The sequence below is a fragment of the Tupaia chinensis genome, unplaced genomic scaffold (genome assembly GCF_000334495.1).
Source record: "Tupaia chinensis unplaced genomic scaffold, TupChi_1.0 Scaffold140356_1, whole genome shotgun sequence".
NCBI lineage: Eukaryota > Metazoa > Chordata > Mammalia > Scandentia > Tupaiidae > Tupaia > Tupaia belangeri.
Genome location: NW_006200233.1, coordinates 93,890 through 103,542, shown reverse-complemented (window position 1 = coordinate 103,542; position 9,653 = coordinate 93,890). Strand labels below are relative to the sequence as shown.

The 9,653-nt window shown below is 61.9% G+C and overlaps 1 protein-coding gene and 1 long non-coding RNA gene across 2 annotated transcripts in view; one reads left to right on the top strand and one right to left on the bottom strand.

The window, feature by feature from the left end:
* LOC102468570 (uncharacterized) overlaps positions 1-714 on the bottom strand; it is a 4,005-nt gene extending 3,291 nt beyond the window's left edge. Inside the window, exon 1 of the long non-coding RNA XR_003546882.1 lies at positions 569-714. This is a non-coding gene — a long non-coding RNA (uncharacterized LOC102468570). The remainder of the gene's footprint in view (positions 1-568) is intronic.
* RIPOR2 (RHO family interacting cell polarization regulator 2) overlaps positions 1-9,653 on the top strand; it is a 108,568-nt gene that overhangs the window by 56,330 nt on the left and 42,585 nt on the right.

The window sequence follows — 9,653 nt, the reverse complement described above, 5'->3', positions numbered from 1 at the left end:
GCCGGGCGGGCCCCGACCTCCCCGGCTGTCCCCGCTGTCCCCGCGTGCCGTGCCGGGCGAGCTCAGGCTGCGCGCAGGGCGGAGCGCAGAGCGCTGGCACGAGACCTCGCTGAGAGCCTGCATGGCCCGGAGCCCGCGTCCCTAGGTAGGCGCCGCTGTTCATCTTTCTCGCTCCCCATTTTGCTCACGGCTGCCGAGGCTGGGATGCGGCCGGCGGTCCTCGACGCGAACTGGGCCCTGGGGGTCCGGGAGCTGATGCCCACCAGCATCCAAGGGAGTTGCCCAGCCGGAGGGGCATGCACTCTGCGGGCAGAAGGGACGGCGGCCGAGGGCGTTCCGCGGCCATCTCTGGGACCGCGGATTGCGGCCCGGTCAGTGCCCTGGGGGCGGAGGGTGTGCAGGCGAGGGACCTGCGGGGGGTGGGGGGACTCCTGGGTGGCCCCCGCTGGGAATCGACTTCCGGCATGCTCCGTGCCCAAGCGGAGTGCAGCTTATTGGTTGGGGTCGTCCCAGGGGTCTTACCGTGACCCCGGGCTGCCAGAGTGGCGGGGCCACAAGCCAACCCTACCTCCATTGGCGGGTGGGTGCGAGCTGGAGCTGAGCGCTGGGAGGAGGGGCGGACGGTGCTGCCGGCGGACCTGTCTGGCCAGGTGGGGGCGGGGCGCACCTGAGGCCAGGAGCACCCGGCAGGTGTCAGTGTCCAGAAGCTGCAGCCCCGGGTCCTGAAGGGTGGCCATCCCTTTAGACAGAGTGGGAGTTGCTGACCTTGGGTTTGCATTTGCTGAAACTGTCAAGGTGTCGAGGTGACAGGCACTGTGACAGCTTCCCTGGAGCCAAAGAGCAGGTGGAAAACCCAGGTAGCCAGGCTGGAGCAGGGAAGTGCCCGCTGAGATGGGCAGCCCCCCAACCCTCGCGGGTCCTCGTCTGGGCGACACCTGCCTGTGGCCCAAGTGACCCGGGAGATGCGAGCGTTGCCTGGGGTAGGTTGGGCTGTCTTCCCTCCAGCTCCTCCCCGGCACTGCCGGCCTCCAGGGCAGCCTCAGGCACTGCTGCTTGGGCCTGGGCATCTCCGAGCACCTGCCCCTGGTCACCCTATGATCATCAGTTTTGCACTGCGTGGACTCCTCTGGCCCTGAAAGGCCCTTCCCACCCTACCGGGGCTCCGATGCTTCCTCCTCTGCCTCTGACCCTCCAGCTGCTCGGCTGCCCTCTGGCTTGCACACTCACATGCCTGCCTCCATCAGACGGGCCCCTGACACAACAAGATGCCAGCCAGCAGCTCTCCAAGAACTGGCAGGGCACCCCAGCGCTCTCCCCAGTGGTCAGTCAGGAGGCAGCCAGCAGCTGCCCTTCCCTCCGTCAGGAGCCAATCACAGGGGTGTCTGCAGGGTCAGCCGTTGAGGAAAGTGTCCGCCTTTCTCAGGCCATGCCCCCACCAGCCCTCAGCTGCTGCCCCTTCCGTGAGTCGCTGCTCAGTCCTGGCTCTCCCCGGAAGGCCACACAGCCGTCTGTCCACACTGACTGTGTCCGAACATCTGAAACCCCAACGCCGGAGAGTGTGTTCAGTGAACGTGGCTGCCTCTGTGACCCTTCCAGGGGACCCCAAAGTGCTGCTCCCCTCTTCCTCTGACACGCGAATGTGAGATTTTGCTTTGAATATTTTGTCCTCCATATAAATATAAAAAGTACCGAGCTAGGAAGAGGGGAACCGAACACTGGCACGAGAGACTGGCATGGAATTCTGATGACCTGAATGGACATCCAGACAGGGCCGTCCTCAAGAACTGCAGGGGGGTTCCTGCAGAGAAGGGGCAAGCCCCATGGTGAGGGTGTCCTGGTGAAGTCAGGGGCAGAGGAGACAGTTGCGGCTGGAGGTCTCAGTAGCTGAGATGACATTGAAGTCCTGCCAATCACGGCCAGGTGCCCTACCCTCCATGTGAGGTCGCTAGGACAGAACCGTCCTCCTGCGAGCAAGCCTGGCAGCCCGGCAGGTGCCACGCACATGCTCACTGCCAGGTGTAGCCAAACCACTCTCCCCTGCAGTCCAGGTTAACTCACAGTTATTGGTTCACCCCTCTGTCCAGAGACTAAAGGGCAGGGGCCAGATGGTGGCCACAGCCAAGCGCAACGTCACGTGAGACTGACCGACATGGGAGGGTTCTGGTGTACATGCAGAGGCACCCCGAGTGTCCTGGGTGTCCTCACACCCTTCATCTCGCTGGCTCAGGCTGGTGTGGGCCGTGGCACAGAGACCCTGGAGGGGCGCTGTCTCTCTCTCTTTCTCTGTCTCTCAGTATAAATAAATACACTAAAAAGAGACAGACCGAAACAAGGCAGCTGAGGGCTCTGAGACTTTGGATCAAATCAGATTGTGGAGACAGCAGCCCCTGGGTTGAAGTTTGCAAACCAGCCTCTCATTTTCTTGCTCGTTACACTCGATGGGTTGGAAAAAAACACACTGTCTTGTTTTGATTCTGAGAAGTCAGAAGTCTAAAACCAGTTCCTCCTTGGGAGGAAGCGGCAAGAGCAAAAGTCCTCTCCTAGCAGCTCGGGTGCCCGAGGCAGGCGCTGGCTCTGTGCTTGGGCTGACAGCTCCCCCAGGCTTGTTCTCAGCTGCCAAGTGGGCGCCCCCAGCCGGGAGAGGCAGCTTGTGTTTGGGGCCGTTCAAGCAGAAAAGAATACCAGCTGGAGACAGACAATGGAGCCAGGGAATGGGGTGGCGGGTGGCGGGAGGGCTGGAGATGGTCCCTCCACACCTAACTGGTCCCCAAGGTCAAGCTGGGTGAGAATGGTGCGTCAACCTGCCTCTGGAGATGCTGATTAGAAAGATCTGTTTGGAAAGGACCGAGGAGGGGTTGGGGAGCTTCTGGTGGGCAAGGGGCCGCCTCCTGGCTTCCTTTCTCTCCACTGTCCGAATCACCCGCTCTGCTATTTCTCGGCACCTTCCTCCTGAACGTGAAAACCTGGCCTTGCTGTGTGGACCCCCGCGGCTGGTCCAGCATCTGAGTCCCGCAATGGCCGTGTGTCTGGGTAGATGACAACCAAGACGCCCACCTGTCCCCTTCTGTCTCTGGGCCTCCCCCCTGAGGCCATCAGCTTCCTTTGGGGTTCACAGTCCAGGTGTTGGCTTGGGGGCTGGTTCTTTATTGTTTTGTTATTTATTTATTGCAAGTGTTCCTGAAAGAAGCAGGTGCTTCCCCGAGGGTGGCCGGGTCTCGAGGACAGGTCGTCGCATGCGTGTCCCCATGTCCCCAAGGACGCCCAGGGTATCCCCAGGAGCGAAGTCGCTCTGGTGTATCTTACCGGGCTTTGTTACGTGACGCCGATGAGGGCTGTGGAGGTGAATGTTTGCACACACTCGTTACACTAATTAAACAGGAAATTGGACTTTTTTCAACAGAGAAAGCAAATGAAGTGCTGTATTTCTGGTTGTGTTCCGGCAGACCAAGGGGGAAGCGGGTCTCAGACAAAGGACTTCGCGCTCTTCAGGGTGCCGAATGTAGTAAACCGGCCAGCGATCTATTTTAACGCTGGGTGTACTTTAAATCCATGTAATTTAGGCAAATACCCCCTTCTTCTTCCACTTGAGCATGTGTTTACTGAGCAACGATTCAGGGATCTGGCCGAGACCAGTGAATACGTGTGACACTGGTTAGGCTGCCACGGGGGTGCTGTCTGGTCGGCCTCAGGAGGAACGGAGGGTTGGACGGTGTGCCGTGGGAGCACACCGCCTGCTTTGTCCCGTCTACACTGTGGCTCTAGCCGTTGCTAACAGCACCCCCTCTCCCTCAGAAGTGCTCGGGCTTGGATGCTAAGTCGCACGGTCACCCTGGAGAGAAGTCTTGTCAGGGCAGGGGAGAGGGCCGTGTGTCGAGGAGTCTGTGCTGAGTTCAGCCTGTCTAAGGTTGCAGGTGCTGGGAGGGAAAGGGAAGCCCAGGAGACCGGGAGCTCCCGGGGCAATCCTGAGCCCTGGGCTTGCAGGCCGCCTGTCTAGAGCAGGTGTCTGGCATTGGCTCATGGCCCGTGAGCCTGACCAGAGACCAAGGTGGCAGGAGGAGCACTCGGGACAGCGAGCAGGCACGCCTGGCCAGGAGGCCAGCTGGGGACAGGTGCGACGAAGCCTGCTGAGGGCACTGGCGGGGAGAAGGCCCCAGAAAGGGCGTCTCCGAAGGTGCCTTGGGATCTGCTTCCTGTTGGCGTGCCAGCTGCTGCTGGCCCTCGCCACGGGCCGGAGGTGATTCCCTCCCCAGTACACGGCTCACGGAGGGACAATGGCTCCTTCTCTGCAGCTGTGTCCTTGTCCTCCCGCAGAGGCCTGGGAAGGGCAGCGAGGGCGGGGGAGGCTGCACTTGGAAGCTCAGGGCGCGGAGGAGCACCGGCAGCAGGGCTTCGTCCTCCTGGTAGAAGGGTAAACTAAGCGACAGTCCCGGAGCCCACGCGGCTCCCGGGAGCGTAATCCCACCTGACGTCCAACTTCCCCGCTGCCGCTATGTCGGGAGTCCTGGAGTGACTGGCCTTCTGGCCCCGACTGCGACAGTCCACCTGCTGACACGCGTGCCCACACAGTAACCCACTGGCACGTGGGATTCCAGGCTAGCCCACCCCGTGTGAGGACTCAGGGAGAGCTGCCAGCTGGCCCCTGAATGGCGGTGCCCGCTCGGGTTTGAGTTTACAGGGTCATGGGTGGCATCTCAGCACGTGGGCGTGAGCTGCATCCAAATGACGTGTTGTCCTGGCCATGTGGCACCCTCAGAAATGAGTACCGAGTGGGGAGCTGAGCTCACGAGCAGCCGGCACTTCCCAGGGCCCAGTTGCCGAGAACAGAATCCACCCGGCAGAAAGGGTGGGACTAAATGGCTCGCAGGACCTCGGGGTCGGGAAGGTCAGCAAGCACATTCCAGGTGGAGCCCTCCGGAACAGCTTCGGACGTGTCGTACGACCGGCTGCTCTCGGAGCCCCTGGCCAGCCAGAGTCAAGAAGTCCCCAGCGAGCAGGGGTCTCCTGGCTGCAGAATGAGGTCACTTGTTTCTGAGCGGGCCTGGCCAGAAGCCAGCACAGAGAAGCCGGCCAGTAGTGGCTTCAGTGACAAGGGTAAACAGAGTCACAGTACAGGAGATGGGGTAACGCTCCCAAACATGCCAGCGTCCTCGCCCTTGGGATCACGTGGCAAAGGGGACCTTGTAGATACGACCGATTCAGGGACTGGAGAGTGTCCTGGATCTCCCAGTGGGCTCTGTCCTCCCACGTCAGACATTTAAGCAGAGACCCTGTCCCCTCTGTGGCTGGGGCCCACATGAGCATGCCAGAGGTCAGAGAGCTGCAGTGTCGCTGGGTCGGAGGATGGGGCCTCACAGGGAGTGTGAGTGGCTTCTGGAAGCTGAGGAAGCACTGACATGGATTGTCCCTGGAGCCTGCAGAGGGCAACGCGGCCGGCCCACGCCTTGATGGGAGCCCAGGGCAGCCACGGCAGCCTGTTCCCAGGCCTGTGAAATGACAGACACGTGTGGTTTTAGCCATTCGATGGGGACAGCGTGTCACAGCAACGACAGGAAACACGCACAGTTCCCGAGCACCTCTGGAGCCCATGTGCATGGTCTGATGGAGGCCCCCTCGCACGCGGGAGCCAGCACAGGGCTTTCTGGGAAACACTGGCTTTTACTCCCACCTCAGTAGAGGCAGGCAAGCAAGGGGGTAGTGGACCGAGTGCCAGGAAGATGCCATCCCACTGCCAGTGAAGACACCCGAGGGGGACCAAGGTGTTCGTGCACAGCCTTCTCGACCGCCCTCTCCGAGGGACTGGGCACGCGGCAGAACGGGGGGCGTGCTGCGAGTTCGGGAAGTTGCCGGGTGTCACTGAGTCATCGAGGCACGGGTGGAGTGGCGTGGCCGCCGGGAGGGTGCCTGTCTCACCACGGTGGCAGTTACTGTCTGGAGCTGAAGGAGAGCGAAGTGTACCAGCAGGGTAGATATCAGCTTCCTACTGCTTGACCCTGGCCCTGTGACTATCGAGGATGGCCCGATGAGGGCGCCCGCTCAGGGGACTCCTGCGAGGGCCCTTCCCTCCCCTTACAGAGCGGCCGTCCCCATCAGCAGGGAGCGCGGCTTCTCGGGTCGGATCACGGAAGGTCGTTCAGCCTCCACCCTTGGCTGGACTGTTAGCTCCTGAGGCCGTCGATGGCCATGAAAATGGACCATCCCGAGACTGCCATGCTGAGAGGGAGCCCCAGCAGCCAGCCCTCACAGACCTGAGCCCGGAGGAGAGACGCCGGCCAGCCTGGCTCTCCCCGCTCCACAGCTCCCTGCTCAGCTCCGCCTGATGGTGAGCCAGAACTGGCCAGCGGAGCAAGCCCTTCCCGCTCCTGGTGCCACCGGTCAGGCCACCGTGTGTGCCACACGGTGATAGGTGGCCCGCCCACGCAGCCGGTGCAGAGACTGCAGGCCCGCATCACTGCCATCGGGTCTCATCACGGCGAGTAAGCCACGGCAGAGTCGGCAGCATAGCCGGATGGAGAGCCCGCCTTCCCCCGCAGGATGGCCTGAGAACACCAGCTCACAGACGTCCAGCAAAGCGAGACCTCGCACGCCGGCCGTTCCAAACCTGCTGCCCCACGCCTGAGCACGCGGCAGAGTTGGGGCCGGTGGCGATGCGGCCACAAAGCGTGGCTGTCTGCAAGGCTGAAGGCTGACCTCCCCATCCGGGGACCTCCCTGAGTCTGCGAGCACACGGGCGCCCACGACCTGTGGCTCCCTGACACCGGGTCGGGATCCAGGCCCTGGCAAGGGCTCTCTCTCCCTCTCACAGGCCGTGGTCATGTTCAGTCCAGGTGAAAGTCCGCCCTGTCTCCGCGCATTGCTGCTGTGTTTCGCCGCCATCACGCCCGTCATCTCGTCTAAACCGCAGCACGACCCCGCGATGGGACGTCCATTTCCCTGGTGTCACAAGTCGGGAGAAAAGGCGCCAGGCCACCTGGCATGTCCAAGCCACGGCCCAGCGTGTGAGGAGGTGGCTACGCCAGGGGTCCTGACCCCTCCTCCTGGCCTCCACGCAGGACACACACGGCGTCAGCAGGAGGCGGGGGCCACTCGTTCTGCATGGCCCCCTTCGCTCATCAGAACACGGCCTGTTTGGGTCAGAGTTCACGGGGCCTGAGGCCTGACCATTCTCTCCTGTGGCCTGACGGGTGCCCGATCGGGCGCCCCACTTTGCAAACGGAGACCTGCCTGTGAGGACACAGGCGGGCCAGGGACTGCTCCCAGCCCAGGCTCCCATGACATCCCTTCGGGTTTTGTCATCATGGTCTTTGGCCTAAAATAGAATAGAAATAACACGTGGGGTTGCTTTTCCGAGGGTCAGTTTTTTTTAGATCCTCGATGTGTATTTCTTCACATTAAGATATTTTCCAGAGTTTTTTGGCAAGCAGCCAGCGCACAGGCTGAGAAGCCTCGTTAACTCAGGGCATCCTTGTAAGCAGGGGTACGGCTCTCAGACCAGAAGTCCTGGGGCAGCACACGGGGTGTGCAGCTTCTGGTAGGGCCGCCTGGCTGCTTGCTACCCCGCTGCGGGCCAGCCCCAGCCCTGCCAGTCCTGCACAGAGGTTCCACAGCCAAGATGGCTCCTCATCAGCTCCCTTAGGGAAGCCCGCCCCCAACTTACCTGGTCAGGTGGGAGGCCAAGCCTGCCTGGGCAGCTCAGGGGTCTGGGGCCATCGCCGTGTACAAAATAAGCACAAGTCCCGAAGGGCAGCCGTGCACACGCATCGCACACGCAGTGAAAGCCCGGCCTACGTAAAAGCGCGACACTGGGAGGAGACGGCTCCCCCCGGCAGCCTTTCCATGCACCAGGCGCCGGGCTAGCCCCCTGAAACCCCGCCGTAGCCTGGAGCACGCTCTCCTCTCCGCTTCACAGAGGAGAGAGTCGAGGCCCCAGAGCTAACCCCAGGCCGACTGGCACTGGATGGGAACGCAGACTCTGGGCTCGGAGCTCCGGGTCCCCCAGCAACAGCCAGTCGGCAAGCCCGGCTCTCCCCAGTAACACGGGGCTGTGGCTGCCAGAGCTCCGGGCTTGGCAACCCCAAGCATGGCCTGTCCACGCAGGCTGAGGTCTCGGTCCATAACGGGGCACTGATGAGGCTCCTGGGCCTCTCCGGATGGTCCGCAAGCTCTTCTGGATCACTCAGCCCGAAGGGTGGTTCTTCCAGCCGAGTAAGCAGCACCTGCCCGGTGCCCTCTGTGGGCGTGAGATGGGACCTCTCTCTAAGCCACGCATCCCGAGCACGGTGGCTCATCGGTGGTGGGCCGCCTCCCTGCTGGTGCAAACACTGTCTCTCCCAAGCCCAGCAAGCTGATGGGCTGCGAGGGTGTGGGCGTGGGGAGAAAGCAGTCCCCCCTTCTCTGAGGGCCGGTGTCTGCCGTGCCCACGTGTAGAGCAGCCCTCATCAATTTCATCCTAATTACTGGGTGGGGCGGGGCACTGCGCCCACGTGCCGTTCACGCCTGCCCAGGGGGACCGTAGGCATGAGCGCCTGCGTGGAGGAATCGGCAGGGCGAGGGCGACTTGCCCACGCCTGTGTACGCCCAGCCCCCAGCCCGGCTCGACGTCCAGCCCCGTGTTGCTCTGGGAAGGGTGTGTTTTCCTGTTGCTGGCACAGACTTGGGCCTGGCTGGATGTAGCCTAATCTCTAGAACAATAGCCGTGATTCGCTGACACTCCCTCTCGCTCTCTCCCGTTTGCTCGTTCTCCACACCAGGCCGAGGAGTCGCCTTCACGGCTGTGCTCGCTGCAAACCTTTTCTCCGTGGGAATGACGGTGGTTGCCTGTCAGGACTGCAGACCTGGCCAGTAGGGATCACGTGACTCGTTCCCCCTCTGTCCCTGAGGCTCCAGGAGCCAGCATGGGGGCCAGCAGGGGGTGTGCTGTGGTGGTTACGGTGCTGGGTCCCACATAGCTGGCTGTGTGGTTCGAGTCCCGGACCGGGTGTGTGTGCGTGCACAAAATCTTGGGAGGAGAATAAAGGAGAAGGGATTGTGACGTGGCCATCCCCGAGGGGTGATCTCTCACTTGGCCTCCCTCTCTGTCTCTCTCTCTCTGGCGAGCACAATGCCCTATGGCAAAAATCTTAAAAAAGAAAATAAAGAACAGAAAAACTAAAAAGGCAGCCAGAGAAAATGAGGGGATGATGAGTGGACAGGTTGGAGATTTTCTCGCAGCTCTGTTTTGAAGTGGGGTCTTCCTGTCCAGCCGTAAGTAGCAGCCGAGGCCCTTGGAATTCATGCAGTGGATGGGAGAGGAGGCCGTGGCTAAAGCTCGCTGGAAGCATGCTCAGGATGGAGGGTGACAGGACAGGCTGCCGCCCAGCACGGTAGACAGGGTAGGTCGGCACCCGATGGCAGCTCGGGAGGTCGCTTCACGGGCTTTAAAGACCAAGTCCTTGCCACGAAGGAGCAGTCCGCTTTGCTCTGAGTGTCCCCGCAGCCAGGCACAAGGGGGGACACGGCAAGTTATGGCTTCAGCTATGGCCGTCTGAAGACAGACGGGAGCCCCCAGGTGGCATGGCATGGTGGTTAAGGCCCTGGAGTCCCACATGGCTGACGGCGGTTCGAGTCTTGGACTGGTAGCTTTCTCTCTCTCTCTCTCTCTCTCTCTCTCTCTGGTG